Genomic DNA, 18,712 nt, shown 5'->3' with positions numbered 1-18,712 from the left:
AATGATAGGGTGAAATGGGCTGTGATGCATGGGGCACCAGGTAAAATCTTGCCTAGGGCAGCAAATTGGTCAGGGCCGGCCCTGTTAATAGGAATCAATGTATAATTTATACAGTGTCCATATTTAGCTTTGACTTTGACTGAACATTTGCTCTCACTTTGCGGGAAAAATATATCGGGATATATATCATACATCGATATTCAGCCTAAATATATCGGGATATGACTTTTGGTCCATATCGCCCAGCCCTACAGCGTGGCTACTTATTATGCAGCGCTCTAGCCGGCTCTATCTGATATCAATAGAGTTGCCTATACAGTTTTATCGGTAGATGCTAAGAGACATTTATTTATATATGACCTGTTTTGCTAACTTTTTTTTTTCTTTGATGGCACATTTTCCTGACCTTTTTGTTCCCCCCTGTGCTTTACAGCTTTACAGGGGGTATGGCTTATCTAAATGAGATATAAATGAGCCCTATTGTCACTCCCAGCAGCGGAGAGAGGTGAGAACTGCACAATCTTCAGAGGCAGATTTCTCCACTTTTAGCTTTTTTGAGGGCCTACCTTCCAATGGCCACAACTTCTCCAAATATTATCAGATTTCCATGTGTTACACATCGTTGGAAAGCTTGGAGACTACACTATCAGAATCTGTGAATAACTCAAAATGCCCCAGAACTGACTTGTGTCCCTACTCTCCGTGATTGGTCACATACGTGTTCACAATACTTTTGAGTAATGGATGTTGTCGCCTAGAGTTTATCCTTCAAAATTATATGAAAATCATCCTGCCTAATCATTCACATAGGTAATATATAGCCTATATATATATATATATATATATATATATATATATATATATATATATATATATATATATATATATATATATAATGCAATCCAAATATAAATTTAAGTCAAAAGCACATTTTTAGTACATAGATATACCTGGAAACAAATCCTGTTCAAATAGGCTATATGGGCCATTCTACAGAATTGGTTCAAAGTTAGATTTGGAAACTTGTCTTTTTGGCAAAAAATAAATCATACACGCAAATTGTATAATATCCAAGGTAAACATTTCTAGTAATTGTGCAGTTAATTATCATACTGTATTTTCAGAAAGTTTTGGAATATATCCTCTGCCCAAATGTGTCACTAATAAAAAAACAATAATAAATAATTTAATGAGAAGGCTTATATTGACCTATAAAGATTATTTTACATCTACCTTGTAAATATGTTTTTTGCTATTTTATTAAAAAGTGTTCACATGTAAATCAACAACAATTACAATTTTAACAATATTTCAAGTGTAATCTTTCTTTTTTTTAAATATCATACATATTTCAAAGTTAAGGATTCATTAGTTTGATATAGCCTAGCGTTACATTGGAACAAACACTATACCATCTTAGTTGATGACTTTATTTTTGACAAAACATACTATATATTTAACATATGAGCAGAAACTGGCTAACAATAGCTTATTTGATGTCTATTTTACAGTAAAAACGTTATAGTCTATCCAAAACTAGTCACAACTAGTAGCAACAGCGCGCATATGTGGCGTTCATTCATCACACACAGTCTTTTTGTGGTTTACAGACACTATTCCATATCGCGATTAGAACAAAGCATATAAGAATAAAAAACGTACTACTAATCCTCAACTAGATCCATTGCTCCTCGAAGTGAAACCAGCACTTCTGAGGTAAGTTTCCCAGGATTATTCCTCACAGCCTCGCAAGATGACACATAGTACATTCATCTGATTAAACTTGATGTGTTTTATCGAGCTAATGTGGCTGTTTTGCATGTTTGCATGAATTGCCTCAGATCATTTGCGTTTGAATAACGCGCGCTCTCCGTGGGCGTGGTCACATTAAAAGACAAGGAGCTATAATGAGCTGAAATGAGAACTGCTCTTTTTATATAGATTGCATAAACAGAGAATATTTTTTTTAGTTTTGAATTAGATCATTTAAAAGTACACACTTAAATGATTATAAAGATATATAGCTCATGGCTGGGTGAATAGTATTCGCTGAGTTTAGTTTAAGTTTAGAGACGTGCACCAGAAAAAAGTTCACGGAGACAGAGAGGCAGAAAGCACACCCTGTTTATTTTCTTTATTTTACAAAATCACAATGTTTTATTTCGATTGTAAGTGGACACATAAAAAAGTAGACATTTAAAAGCTTATTTTTTCATATTTCTTAAGTCTGTATGACCAAAAATTTGCTAATTAAAAAAAAATTAGCAAAACACGCCGGCGCGTTTGCCGACCCCAGAGGGTTAAACTATTCACCTTATTCCACCCCGCCCACTTTTAATACTTTGTTCTTCCGCATTTTGTCATCCGACTTCGGCTAAACTGACACGGCACATCCGGTAGCTAGTGCAGTAGTTAGAAGATTGTTTAAAGCTAGCTATAACCTAAGCGAAATGACAAATGACGTTAATACCGTTAATGTTTTAAATTGTGAGCACATATAAAACTTCCTACGACGATCAGGTGGTCTCATATTGTCCCATAGATCGTCATTGTTTACATGGGTGGACGATATGAAGTGGCCAGAGGTAACCTATGGGGACAACTATAGAATAAATAGGGTTAAGGATAGGGTATTTTTTCCAATTTGGGTGGGATGTATTTTAAATCGGTTGTGTTAAACAAGAGATACATTTGTGATTTATGAAAATATAAATGATTAAATAGTGTTTGATGTTTTCAGGAAGCTAGAGACACATTCTACTGACCTTCATGTAGAGGTAATATTTCACCATTTAATTTTCATAAGTAATAAACCAAGATGAAATTCATTTGCAAACTTGAAATGACTTATTCCTTCTAACCAGAAGACTTAATTCCTTTAAGTTTTTCATTGAATAATTTAGCAGATGCTTTTATCCAAAGCGACTTACAAATGAGAAGAACAGAAACAGCGGTTCTATGACCCTTCCCAGTTTAGTCTAGCGCAGTACAGTGTAGCAACAATGACAATGACATCCGGTCAACTGCTTTTCGATCAGTGAATCCCAATCAACCAACACAGGCTCTGTTGTCCCAGGACTGTGACACGCCTACCATTTGCGTAAATCATTGATCTGAGAACCCAGATCTCTTCCTGAGTAAACAAAAGCATTTTGTTTAACTGTTCTGCTGACCAGCCCTTCGAACAAGCCACCATTGTTTAACAGATGTTCACAAGAGTCCACTGGTTGTTAAACTCATCAAGTCTAGGCCACACATGTTCCCCCGAGGGGGGGATAACGTATGGAGCTAATATTCTGACAAAATTATTTGAATTTGAATTGTGTAAATTTGAATTATTTGCAAGTGTAATTTAACAAAATTGAATTTTAGGTGGTAGTTTAAATAGTTCTGAATTTGAATTTTTTTAAACGAATATTGAACATTTGAAATTTAACAAATTGAAATGTTTTTATGGCTGAATTTTATAGACATGTATTTTCAAACTGTAATATTCAGTTTAAAAAAAATCAGATTCAAGTTTTCAAGATGAAGAAATTCAGAACTTTAAATTCAGTTTTCTAAAATTCAATGTCAAAAATTCAAGTTCAAAAATTCTGATCTGACAGAAAGTAGGTCACAGGTCATCCACAGGGAAGAGTAGATGATCTCAGAAAAGTCGAACAGAGCATTTTGGCCAATTGGGGACTGCGGAAGTTTTCCAGCGCGAATGTGGTGGTGGTTCAAGAGGTTGCCACTCTCTGACTCTTGTCATGAATCGCCCGGAGGTAGGCTAAGTGATTCTTAAACATGAATGATTTAGTGTTTATATGTTAGGTTAGCGTTCTCAGCACGTGGGACATTTGTCTAAGCGGTCTCTGGTGTTTGTTTTAAAGTATATGTGTAAAATTGATTAGAACGCCACCTTGTCTACTAGACCTAAGTTACACAGACAGGAAGCGAGCGGCGCGACGCAACGCAGTGCTTGAAGCGACTGTTGCAAAGAGCTGGGACTAGATCAGAAATAGGATGGGGAATCCGTGTGCTGTTGGGGATTTCACGGGTCGCGTCCGGTCTCTGCGTCGTAGGCTACATGTAAGCATAAGGTAGCCTACGAGAGGGTGTGCTGTATCGTGAATACGATGCAAACCGGAGTGCTTGCAACCCCTTCAGACGCACAAATTCCCCATCCTATTTCTGATCTAGTCCCAGCTCTTTGCAACAGTCGCTTCAAGCACTGTGTTGCGTCGCGCCGCTCGCGTCCTGTCTGTGTAACTTAGGTCTAGTAGACACGGTGGCGTTCTAATCAATTTTACACAAAATATACTTTAAAACAAACACCAGAGACCGCTTAGACAAATGTCCAAAATCATTCATGTTTAAGAATCACTTACCTCTGGGCGATTCATGACAAGAGTGGACATTCTAAAACGCTTAACGTAAAAAACGCGTAACGTGGCTCACTGTACGAAGACAGTGATATTAAAGGACCAAACTCAGTACAAATCATATTAATAAACCATACTTTGTGTAAAAAATAAGAATATGAACGCAATGCGTTTCCGCGTTAAGCATGTTCACCATAGAAAACCGGTATAAGAAAACGCTTAACGTGGCTTACTGTACAAAGACAGTGATATTAAAGGACCAAACTAAGTAGGCCTACACATCATATTAATAAACCATACTATGTATAAAAAATCAGATGAGCCCAGAATATGAACGCAACGTGTTAAGCATTTCCTTACCATAGAAAACCGTTATAAAAAAAACGCTTAACGTGGCTTACTGTACAAAGACAGTGATATTAAAGGACCATACTCAGTAAGAATCATATTAATAAACCTATAAAAAATCAGATGAGCCCAGAATATGAACGCAACGCGTTTAATTAAGCATGTTAAAACCTTAAATGGTCCTTAATAAACCATACTAAGGACCATTTAAGGTTTATTAAGCCACGTTAAGCGTTTTCTTATAACGGTTTTCTATGGTAAGAACATGCTTAACGCGTAATTAAACGCATTGCGTTAATATTCTGGGCTCATCTGATTTTTTATACAAAGTATGGTTTATTAATATGATTTGTACTGGGTTTGGTCCTTTAATATCACTGTCTTTGTACAGTGAGCCACGTTAAGCGTTTTAGAATGTCCCTCAGAGAGTGGCAACCTCTTGAACTATCACCACGTTTGCGCTGGAAAACTTCCGCAGTCCCCAATTGGCCAAAATGATCTGTTCGACTTTTCTGAGATCATCTACTCTTCCCTGTGGATGACCTGTGACCTACTTTCTATCAGATCTGAATTTTTGAACTTGAATTTTTGACATTGAATTTTAGAAAACTGAATTTAAAGTTCTGAATTTCTTCATCTTGAAAACTTGAATCTGAATTTTTTTAAACTGAATATTACTGTTTGAAAATACATGTCTATAAAATTCAGCCATAAAAACATTTCAATTTGTTAAATTTCAAATGTTCAATATTCGTTTAAAAAAATTCAAATTCAGAACTATTTAAACTACCACCTAAAATTCAATTTTGTTAGATTACACTTGCAAATAATTCAAATTTACACAATTCAAATTCAAATCATTTTGTCAGAATATTAGCTCCATAATAACGCGAGTTCACCCAGCAGCCATCTGAAGCAGCGTGAACTGTGAATGAAACCGACCCCAGAAAAGAACTTCTACCCATAGTCACTCTTAAATGTACTAAATATATCCATTTTTGTGTTAAGATGTGTTTATAAACCATAGGAAAGCATATATATGTCCTAGTGTAACATTAAGCGAACTGCAAATGTCTATACTAATGCATAATAATCAAACTTTGTATTCCTATAATCTTAGTATGACGTGTTTGATATCTGTGTAATTCTCTAAATCTAACGGAGTCGAATTCCGATAGCAGAATGCAGTAATGTACATTGTTTTACACATTTCATATTTCTGGAGCCGAAAGGTTTAAGTCAAACACTTTTTGTAACTCAAGCCAGAAGGATGTTCCAGGCAAACAAAGGAATCTTCCTGCTTGCAAATCTCGGCAGATGATTTGCCCTTCCCGAAAAACGGGGCGGGGACAGGATTCCCTCAAAAGACGGAACTTCCCTGTCTCGCTCTCTCTGTCCAACTCTTTCCAACACTATCCATCTCTCCAGCTCTTGAAGAACTCTCTTCCGCTCTCGTCTTCGTCATGTGAAGTCTACGGTCCTGAACTCCGCAGGAGTCCCCTTCTTTTATTTTCTTTAGTCTTAGTCTTTTGTTTTCATTTTCAAATTCTCCTTTGTTCGCTTCCACCTAAGAGTGAAATGAACTTAGCCTGAATTATTCCCTCGGCAACTTCCCTTCCAAAAGGCCTTCAAATCTCCCGCGCTCTGCTCCGAGGACACACGCACACGCGTTTCCTTTCCGAATCCCAGCCACACACAAACGAACTATGCAAGTATAACTTCAACGAGTTTTCATGTTTAAGGTTTGATTCATTGTTGGCTCTCAAAAAGGTCTGTTATTTTGCTATTCTATGATCATTCGTGATCTGTTTCTCTCTCTCTCTCTCTCTCTCTCTCTCTCTCTCTCTCTCACTCATCCTCTCTCTCCCATTCTCCCTCTCTCATCTGTTATCCGTTTGTCTTGTATTGTTTAACTGTAAGTTATGTACATAGACATATAATCAGTGTATATTGTGTAGGCCGTATATTCTGTAGTTTTGCATTTATTAAAACCATATCCATGACTGTTTCTGTGAAGGTTCATAAATGCGAAGTCAATGAGATTTCCGACCCAAGAGCTACCAGCTCTTATTATGTACTACATTGAGTATTTTAATTTTATAAACACAGGAAAATTAAGGTTCACGGCCAGAAAGCTAATATTTCTTTGAGTTTATAAGAAGGGATAACTTTATTGAGAAATTGATAGATCTTATAGTCGTTTGCTGGACAAACACCTATTTGATAATTACATTAATTTCCCTTAAGGATTATCTCGTAATCGATCTGAAATGAGATTATTGATTTATGAATGAGGAATTATAAGACGTAGTGATTGATTATTCATATATTCATATAATCTATCTATTTTCAATTTCGATAATTGAATGTAACTGTAATATGCAATATATTAATCATATTCATGATTAGTTATTAAAATTCCCTATAGATCATTTGAGCTAAAATTCATATGGACCCAGAGTCCGAGTCATTTACGTTACAACAGTAATAGAGATAGAAAACAGGTGTTAGTATTAAAGGGTCAAGTTATGTTGTGTTATATAAATAAATCAATTTATAGTATTTGATAAATGCTTATCAGTAGGAATCTATTTCTAATATCAACAATTAGGAGAGTAATTTCAATCTAAAATGGCTTTCTTACCAGTAACAATCACATGCATGATATCAGAAATGAACTTTGTCACTAGTAGTGACAATTAACATTTTTAATAGTAGCAATTCAATTGTTGATATCAAGAATAGACATTTGCACTTGCAATTACTGATTAAATTAAAACATATTGGTAAAAATATACATATAGTAAGAATTATATTTCTAATAAGTGAAATTAGAAACTAGTAATAAATCAATTCTTGATATCAACAATTGAATTTGAATGTCAGCCTATGGTGACATTTAATTAGTGAAAATACAATTACATATAGTTTTTACCTGCTGAAATTTAATTCTTGATATCATGGTTTTATAATAAATTACTGATAGGTAACATCTGGTCACATTGTCCAGGTTTACAAAAATAACTGTTTACAACTGGTAAAATCTGGTCACATTGGAAAGGTTTATAAAAATCACAACAGGTAGCATCTGGTCACACTGTAAAGGTTTATACAAATAACAGTTTACAACAGCTAACATCTGGTCACAGCTGTCGGTGTGTGAATTGGTAAGGTGCTCGGCAACTGAATGTAATGCATCCGATGTCAACCCTGTGTAGAGCTGACAAAGGTGGTCGTTTCTCAGCAGAGTTATGTACAATGGCACCAGCTCAACGCATTGTGTTTCCATTTCAGATGTAGGTGGCTTCAGGTTGAGTTGAGATGTTGAAGTGTAGTTGTGGTCAGAGACAAATGGATCCTCCCATTGTGTTTCTGCATCACAGGTCTGGGGCATGTGGACGTGATCAGTGCTTAATTTGTAAAGTGGGAGGTCCCGGAGCGCAGAGGGGGGGTGGATCCGGCGACTCAAAACGGGGGTTGGAGGAAACGAAAAAAAAAAAAAATTTTTTTTTTAATTACACTGCCTAGCTTCTCTGCAGGGACAGCATGTGCTGAGCGGGTGCTGCTAGATCATTGACGGGGAGGGGAGCTGCGCAAAACTTGGTCACTAAATATTTAATATTCAGTTAAATGATCACAATTAAAGTTTTAATTTTATTAAATTGAACAAGCGCAACATTCAGCATTCAATCAAATAGGCCTATTCTAAAAGATGTAGGCTATTATTAATAATAATGTTATTTCAACACATCTCGTTATTTCGAAATAATATGTGTGCGTGTATCTGTAAATCCGGTGACACGTGTATTGATTTTTATTAATAAACAAGTGTTTTCTCTAAAAGTGTCGACTCGGCTGCAAAGATGAAGTTGACGATCGCCATCTCCGTGTGAACGCGCTTATAGAGAGAAATGCACATAAATAAGTCTAATAATGGATTATCAGAGAGTAGCCTTTTTCTTTTTTCGTTTTGAATTATTTCGTTTAAAGACTTTTCAAGCTTTGTGTATTTGATGTATTTGTCATGTCTGTGTGAGGCATACACTGAGTTTCGTTAAGTTAGGATGTGCTCTACCGTGCGCAAGTGAGCGCGCGGGCGCCTCCGTTATATTTGTTTCGTCGGCCTATTCATTAAATACAGGCAATTGGTTAATGAAAAATTGATTAAAATTAAGGCCCCGTTTACACGATGGGAAAACGCAGAGAAATATTTCTCTGCGTTTTGGCCTGTCATTTACACGAAAACGCCGTTTTTATCCCAGAAAACGATTATTTCTAAAAACTCCGGCCAAAGTGGAGATTTCTGAAAACGCCGGTTATATGTTGTCGTGTCAACTGGGAGAAACGGGGTTTTAGGTTCTCTCTTGTCGATTCTGATGATTCTGATTGGCTTGCATGGCTTTATCCTTCTCCCTACACTGCCGCCCATAGGTTTAGCATAGTTATAAAGGCGCTCGACGGCGTATTTATGCGGGTTGTGTGCACGATGTTATTATTGAAAACGGAGGGGGAGAAATATTCGTTTCTCTAAATACCCGGCTATGTGTAAATGTGGCCTAAGATACAATTTATACAACACGAAATTCACTTTAAAGAAAGGCTTTCTATAACAACTTCAACGGTCAAAATCATGTCTGACCCGCTCCATTTCTCATATTGCGCATCCTATCTCGGTCGTGCTGTTCACTTTTCATAAATCAACATAAATGGAAAAAAAAATAACATTAGAATATTTTAACAAATATGAAACGCGCTTTTTTTAATGGCTACAACAGTATAGTAGGCCTACATAACCTACTCTCTATTTGTACAAATTTCTGCACATTAATTTAATTCGGAATTTTGCACACACAAGTTGAAAGGCATTTGTTCAAAAAAAAAGTTCACGGATAATTGTGCATGCATTTATCAGCCTAATCATTATGATACTAAAATCCTAACAAATAGGCTATGTACAAAAAATCAGATGAGCCCATAATATGAACGGTTAAGCATTTTCCTCCCATAGAAAACCATTAGGCTATAAGAACGCTTAATGTGGCTTAATGCAGATTAGAATGTCCCCTTTATGTCGAAATAACGAGATATCGATACTAGGCTACTGTGTCCACCGTGGTCTCCTTTTTGATCAGCAGAAACGATTTTTGCTTGTTTGAGATCTGACTGTCCAGCGTATTTGAAAAAGTTAAGCAAACTTTCCTGTCTTTTTGACATTTTTCCCCTGAGGGAAACGATCGAGGCTAACAGCAATCTCAACTCGTACAACAAGCGCGCAAGTCATGTGTCACAAACATTGAACACACAAACAGTAAAAAAAATTTTTTTTCATCTAGGCAATTAATTTTAGTGACACAGGAGGTGCCGGATCCAATAAAAAAGGTTCCGGATCCAATGTCGGAGGTGACGGAACATGTTCCGGCGTGTTCCGCCTCAAATTAAGCCCTGGACGTGATCGTGCTCACAGTTGTCCACTGCATCCCTGACGCTCATCGGTGCATCTATGGAAATAATATAACCATAAACATTTTTACATTAGTACTTAAAATATATCATGAGAATTAATATATGATGGCATCCATACTTACACAGAACAGTGTGTGAGATAGAGATGCATTAAAAACAAGACAGTATACACACAATCTCCTAACTCTACGTAGGTCAATATCAATATCTGAATGAGAGACGTGGCTAGCTGGCCTGCTAGCATTGGCAATCTCTGTAATTTACAGGAATAATGTGAGCTATTGTAAGACTGTAATGTACCATAATATCTTGTACTATTGTACATTTTTCATGAGTAAAATACACCCAGTTTTTTTCCCTTTATGTTATGATAATTATGCATTCATCAGAATACCACACAATGATGGCAGTTGCATGAAATGTAATGTTATATCTGCACTGCCCACATAGTTACACAGGCTGAATTGTTCTCATGGAAATGTTAATATAATAATAAATGAATATTCCTTAATTCATTCTTTATTTCAGACCCTTATCAGGTTCATATCACAAAGTAAAATAAATATAAGAAATATGTAGGTGGGCAATGGTAATCATGCAAGATTCGTTGTATTTTGTTAACCGCTCGTTACTGATCTGAAATGTATTCATAGAACGGACTTCACATAGCTAACAGTTAGGTAACTTAAGTTAGCTTACCTGAATCTGACAACCTGTTCAGCACCCGGCGTGACTTCTTTACCGGAACATCTCGGGATAAGGGTGTTCGTCAGTCGGCTTCCCGTCAATGAACCGGTACGAACACACATAAGGGTGCTTGGCTGGGCACTTCAAGTTTAGCGCCTTCCGCCATTGCCGCGAAAATCGCAAAGTGCACCACAACACTCCGACGGCTTCACATTGTGTGCGTAACACATTTTGGTTCAAATGTTCTCTCCTCTTAATCTAATTGTTATGGCAGCCCCTTACTGAGCATAGATATAATACACTACATATTTTACAGCTAACATTATAGAATTATGTCTAGCAACTAACGTAGGTCCCTATCAGCCGGAAGTTGAAGTCCCTCTCAGCCGGAAGTAAGATGACAAATGAACGCAATGGCGTCACCCTTGTTGTCGTGGAAAATAAGGTGAATAGGAAGCTGCCTGGTAATATAAAACATAAAACATATTTTGTTTTCAAATGTGGCGAATTGTGGTTCATGGATCAATTGATGGCTACAGCCGGCTTGTGGTTTTCCTTGTTGCATCCAACAACAATCGGAGCAGTACAGTCTTGCAACATTTCAACACAGCAGTCACCCAGTATGGTGTGCCGTCACAAGTGTGTTGTGATTATGGTGGAGAGAACGTTGATGTGTCTCTTCATGAATGTCTTCCATAAAGTGGGCACCAGAAGTGTTCTCAGATGTCAAAGTACACATAATCAGAGGATTGAGAGGTTTTGGGGTGATCTTTGGACTGGCATGATCAATGTGTACCATGGCCTCTTTACATTCCTGGAGTCGGAGGTGATCATTGATCCAGACAATGAACTGCACATGTGGGCTTTGCAGTATGTTTACCTCCCGAGAATAAACAGGCATCTCCGAGTTTTCCGCCATCGCTAGAATAATAATGGCCTGCGCACTGAGGGATTTAGCACTCCAGTACAGCTGTTTGTCCGAGCATGCCTGCGGATGCAGAACAGGTCCTTGAGAGCCATGGCCACACCTGAGTACCAAAATGTTGATCTTCTATGGAGAGATGCCATTTATGTTCCTGAAAGCCTGCTCAATCTAAATGAAGGTGATGTTCATCAACTCCAATGCTTGGTGGATCCTCTGGATGTCTCCAGTGATGGCATGGATGTTGACCTTGTTCAGATAACAATTATGTTCCTGCAGTCTGTCGTTCATCCATAGACTCTGATAAAATGTCTAGTTTTGTGACACATTTTTTTAACAGTATTTATAAGTACTGTGTTTTGGTACAAGCCACTGTAAACTAGTTGGCCATTTCTGTCAATTACATAGGTTTAGCTAGTGTTTGTGTGATGTTGACTCTATTGCACATTAGCGTATTTGTAAATATGTTTCTGGATGTGGTATGGAGTTCCTTATTAAAAGGGTAATTGTGTGTTTTATACCAGTTGAACTCTCTTTGTTATTCTGTCCTCTGGCATATTGATCACCAGTTAATTATTCATACAATATATAAAAAGACAAGTATTAGGCTACAATTTAAAAATAATTTATTAAGAATAGCTTTCTTTTGTAGATGTGTCCATCATATAACATATGATTAGTAATACATTCATTTATATAGATTCTGTTACGGTCACCAGATGGAGTGCCCTTGAGAGCCACCAGAGGGCACTCCACATCAGACTATTATTCACTCCCTCACAAACTACATTTCCCATAACTCACTCCCCGGACTCATCATCACTGATTGCATTCACCTGTGTCTCATTACCCTGTTAGTTTCAGCCTATTTATACCTTGTTCACTCATTCACTCACTGCAAAGTTTAGTTTGTGTCACACTGCATCTCTGAGCATTTTCCCTGGTTTCCTGTCGCTTGGTTTTTGGATTTCTTGCCTGTTCCGTGGCCTGTTTTGTAGTGGTGGGCAGATCGAGGCTTCGTGAAGCAATGAAACAGCTGAACCAAATGGGCCATATTGTTTCGAGGCTTCGAATCAATCCGACACCCGTCTCTCAAGCCACAATGTCTCACTTTTTTAGAGATTTTTATTCAAAAATAATAATTTCTCTGCTATGGAAGGACTTAGCCTACTTCTTTTTTTTACAGATAATTTCTCCAGCCTTTGAAAAAATCCTCTCACAAGGGACACTTGTTGCTGGCATGCAAATATATTTTTTAGCTAAGACATACAAATGATGTTTTATAAACAAAGTTTGGGAGGAGCACGTTCAAATAATTGATCCAATTATCACATCATTCCAACCAGCTGTCAACAATCAGTAATCAACATTTCTATCCAATCAGCATGAGTGGAGACCTATATACATACTCATTTGACTCACCAACGTTCCTCGACAGTTTTTCAGCATCCCTCCACCACCCGTCTCCTCACACTCGCCTGGTTACTTCCTAAACCAGCAATACGGGGGGAGTACTCTGGGTTCGGGCCGAATACCGAGCCCGGAGCCCTCTCCTCGGACAGCACGCCAAATATGCATACCATTTATTCCATCTGACTTATTTGTAAGTGTGAACTCGTGAAATGAGGAAAGATTACTGCTCTCTCTTTCCAGTAAGTTAGTGGATCATGAGTTCTGGGCAAATACACATGAACGCATCAGTGAAGCACACTCCAGTGTCATGTGCTTTTCAGCGACCTGGGCTTTGGCAGCATTTCCAAATGCCACATTTTTTTAACCTTGGGTCCAGCAGCGTAGCCAGTGCCAAGGCTCTAAAACTCTCATAACCTCCACATCTGGACTGCAGACCTTCTTGCAGATGTGAGCCTATGAGCCAAAACCGGAGGGAAAAAAATATAATAATGACAATAATATGACAGTTATGGCCAATTACATGGGTAGTATGGTCATTGTGGCCTACCTAATTGTACAGTTGATTCCTGCGTTGCATTTCCTTTTTTCTGTGCAAGCTTGTGCTGCAACATCCTGTACAGTGGTATTAGCTTTGAAGTAGACACTCTCTTTTTCTCTGACATCTCTGTTGTTGCGAGTTTGAATGGTTGCAGTAGTGACAATGATTGTTTGTCAGGCGAGCAGTATCATTGTTTAAGTTGGAAAGTGCAGCAGCCACTGGTTCACGTTGATCATACAAGCGTTGTAGCATGTCGAATGTGCTGTTCCATCTCGTCTCAACCTCCTGTATCAGTTTCAGAGTTGGTCTTCCCATCAAGCCCTGCATCTCCACAAGCTTGTCCTTTGCTTTGCAGCTGGATCTGAACAACCCCACTATCTTTCTGGCCTTCTGGCGTATTTCATTGAGGACTGGGGTTTCATCTATGGCCTTTGTCACAATCAAATTTAAATTATGAGCAAAACATGGGACACGGCGAAGGTGGAGTAAATGGGTGCTTAGGACCATGTTGGATGCGTTGCAGTCACCATGCACTGAACCATGGAGGTTATTCCCCACTCAGCCATTAGCAAGGCTTTAGCCTCCATGATATGCTGGGCTGTGTGGGTTTGGTAAAACCTCCTTACACCCAGTACAACAGTTGCCATTTTTGCCTCTGGAGTTATGTAATGGCAAGTCACACCAAGATATACGTCCATATTAATGGAGGACCACATGTCAGCCGTAAGGCTAACAAATTCTGCCTTTTGTAGGTCCTCCATTGTCTTCTCCTTGGCTTTGTCGTACCTTTCGCTGACCATTGCTTTAAGCACCTTCCGGGATGGGAGGACATAGCTTGGATCAAGCTTGTTCAAAGGCCCTGAATCCCTCATCCTCCACGATGGTGAAGGGCTGCAGATCCTTCACCACCATGTTTAGAAGAGCCTCATCCAATTCCCTCTGTCTGCCTTTTAAAAGAGAAGATAAAACATACTTTCAGACAAATACATTGAAAAAATACAGCTTTAAATAGTGCACAGCTATTAAAAGTAGCCTACTGGTTCATTATTTGGAAACCTTTCTAAACAAATTTAGGTTATGAACGTTTATGCTCAGTATGCAGAGAAAAATTTAATGGAATGTAAAACTACAACAATTAGGAAAACCAAAATTATGTCGTCACTGGCAGTATATTGGGTACTCATATGTAGATCTATAAAATGTATATTCACACAATATTATATTATATTATATTCACATTGAAGCTATTTTTAACATGATTGGCAGTTGTGATTGGTCCCAAAAGTTTGCAATACTATTTAAATTATAATTATGTTTCAAACAATGCATACCTTGCTTAGATGGCCCAGCAGTGTCAGTAGCAGGCCTAGGTACAGGGGGAATGCCATCCTCTGCACCCTGCAAAATGGCGCATTATGGATTATGTATTGTTGCAGTAGGCGAGCTGCCAATCACAATACACATCACACTTTATTTGGGGTTTCTAAATGAAAATGCTCCCACACCACAGATGTACCACCTCTTCTGGGGAGCCTCCATTTTATCTATCTATCCAAATCTATCTATCTATCTATCTATCTATCTATCTATCTATCTATCTATCTATCTATGTATCTATCTATATGCATCTAGATATGTATCTATAATATATCTATGTAATTAGTTATATGTGTCTATAATCTATGTATTTAGATATGTATCTATAATCTATGTTTCTATAAACTATCTATGTATCTAGATATGTATCTAGATATAATCTATCTATGTATTTATATATGTATCTTTGATCTATCTATATATGTATCTATCTATTGATCTAGCACTTACTTGGAACAACCCTACTATAAATTATGAAGGTATTTTTTTTCCCTTTTTGGTTGAGACTGATGGTTGACTTACTGTTTTTCCAAGTGCCTTTCTTTATGTTTCAGAGACTTATATTGAACCCACTTTCCTACAATATGCCTACCTGTCGGAACTTAATATTACAACTTCTACAACTATTTTTGTTGTTGTTGGATTTCTCTTGGATGAATTGCTCTATTATCACTTTCATTGGTGTGTATGTGCATCGATCAGGATGTGTGAGATTGGGAAGAATGTGTGCTATCACATTGAACAATTACTATGCAGGAACGAGATATAGACCCGGAAAGTAATTTTTTTGACCAAGTTACTAGAAATTGTTTTTATTATACTGAACACCAATTTAAGGAAAAATTAAACTTGGAGAATGGTATATCAATTGTACATTTTAACAGCAGGAGTCTATATGCAAACTTTGATAAGATCAGAGACTATTTGCAACATAATACCATGCTATTTAATATAGTTGCTATTTCTGAGAGTTGGCTCAGTCATGACAAAGGGATTCACCTTGAACTAGAAGGCTATCAATTACATTTTGTGAATAGAGTAAACAAAAGAGGTGGGGGAGTTGCAATGTTTGTGGATAATAGGTTAAAGCATATGATTGTTGAAAGTATGACGACTGTTATTGATGACATTTGTGAGTGTTTAACGGTGGAAATCGATATGGGTAATATGAAGAATGTTATCGTTAGTTGTGTTTATAGAGCACCCAACTCTGGCATTGAAAGCTTTAAAGAAGTGTTTGAGGCCATGGTTTTGAATGCCAAGCAGAAGGTTGCTTATTTCTGTGGGGCTTAAAATATAGATTTTTTAAATCCGAGTAAATCACCTGCAATAGAAGAGTTTATAGACGTAATGTACAGTACAGGCCTATATCCATGTATAACCAAACCGACCAGAATTACCACCCACTCAGCAACGTAATGTACAGTACAGGCCTATATCCATGTATAACCAAACCGACCAGAATTACCACCCACTCAGCAACAGTAATAGATACTATCTTTACAAATAACATGAGTAGTAATTTAGAAAGTGGATTGTTAATAAATTATATCACTGACCATCTGCCAATATTTGTAGTCCATGAATGCAAACACTATAATTTAGATACCAGCAAAATAAATATACAGAGGAGATTAAGAACAGATCACACCCTGAATAAATAAAAAAAATGACTTGTTAGCTCAAGACTGGAAGAGTGTGTATGAAGAAGGGGATGTTGACTTAGCCTATAACTCATTTCTAAATACCTTTTTGACTTTGTATTATAAATATTGTCCAATCCAGCAATCAGAGATAACATCTAAACGCCCATATAAACCCTGGGTTACAAGGGGTCTGATGAACGCTTGCAAAAAAAAACTGTATATAAAGACTTTAAGCATAGAACTGAAGAGAAACAAATTAAATATAAGACATATAAAAATAAATTAACAGCTATCTTAAGAAAATGTAAAAAAGACTATTATAGTAGATTGCTGGAAACTAATAAAAACAATATAAATGGTACGTGGAACACCTTAAATTCAATTATTAGAAGGATAACAACAAGTATTGGATTTCCAAACTAAGTTATTGATAATGGTAAAATAATTAAAAACATGGATGAAGTCGTGGCTGGCTTCAATTGATTTTTTGTGAACGTAGGCCCTAATTTGGCTGATGAGATAATACCTCCACAAGAGGGCGATGTCCTACAATTTTTTGAAGAAAGTAATCCAGCAACAATTTTTTTGAGAGATACTGATAAAACCAAAGTACTTGATATTGTTAATAACTTTAAGAATAAAACATCAAGAGACTGTAATGATATTGATATGTTTTTAATTAAACAATTAATTGCAGTAATAGTAGATCCCATAGTATATATTTCCAATCTCTCTCTGAAATTGGGTTCTTTTCCCACAAATATGAAAATAGCTAAAGTTGTCCTTATCTTTAAAGCTGGTGAACAGAATCTTTACACTAACTATAGGCCAATTTCACTGCTTCCCCAATTCTCTAAAATTCTGGAGAAGATATTCTCCATCAGATTGGATAGTTTTATTGATAAATATGGGATCTTAACTGATAGTCAATATGGTTTTAGATCAAATCATTCTACATCTCTGGCTCTAATTGACCTGGTGGAAGAATTAACAACTAGTATTGATGACAAGAAGTTTGCTATAGGTGTATTTATTTACCTTAAAAAGACCTTTGATACAATAGATCATCATATTTTGCTTCAAAATTGGAAATGTATGGAATTAGGGGAATAGGGCTAAATTGGATAAAAAGCTATTCAGAACATAAAACAATATGTGCAAATGGGGGAGGAAAAGTCGAAGCTCCAAAATACAATATATGGTGTACCACAAGGTTCAATTCTAGGACCAAAATTATTTATATTATACATAAATTATATTGTCAAAACTTCCGATTTGTTGAAATTTGTAATCTTTGCAGATGATACAAATATATTTTGTGAAGGAGAGAATCTCCAACATCTATTAAAGATTGTCTCTGAAGAGTTAGCTAAGCTTAAATTGTGGTTTGATTTAAACAAATTATCTCTTAATATAAAGAAAACTAAATTTATGATCTTTGGGAAACGTAGAATTCCTGAAGATTTAACTATTGAAATACTGTGTGATAACACCAGATTAGAAAGAGTCTATGAAAACTCCTTTTTAGGAGTAATAATTGATCATAAGCTAAGCTGGAAACCACAAGTCAACTATATTAGTTCTAAATTGGCAAAGATCAATGGTATATTTTGTAAAGTGAGACACATTGAACCGAGATGCAATGTATATTTTATACTGCACGCTTTTTCTTCCTTATTTGTACTACTGTACAGAAGTGTGGGGCAATACCTATAAAACCACCCTTAAGACGATATGCACTATGCAGAAAAAGGCAATTAGAATAGTCTGCAATGTTGGCTATTATGTACATACAAATTATTTATTTTTAACATTGCAAACATTAAAATTTAAAGACATAGTAGATCTTAAGACCACACAAATTATGTACAAAGCTAAAAACAAAGTACTCCCTAGTAATATTCAAAAATGGTTTAAGGAAAGAGATAGTAGATACAATTTAAGAAGGAGA

This window comes from Phoxinus phoxinus (genome assembly GCF_949152265.1).
Source record: "Phoxinus phoxinus genome assembly, chromosome: 9".
In the NCBI taxonomy this organism is placed as follows: Eukaryota; Metazoa; Chordata; class Actinopteri; order Cypriniformes; family Leuciscidae; genus Phoxinus; species Phoxinus phoxinus.
This window is presented reverse-complemented; position numbering follows the sequence as displayed.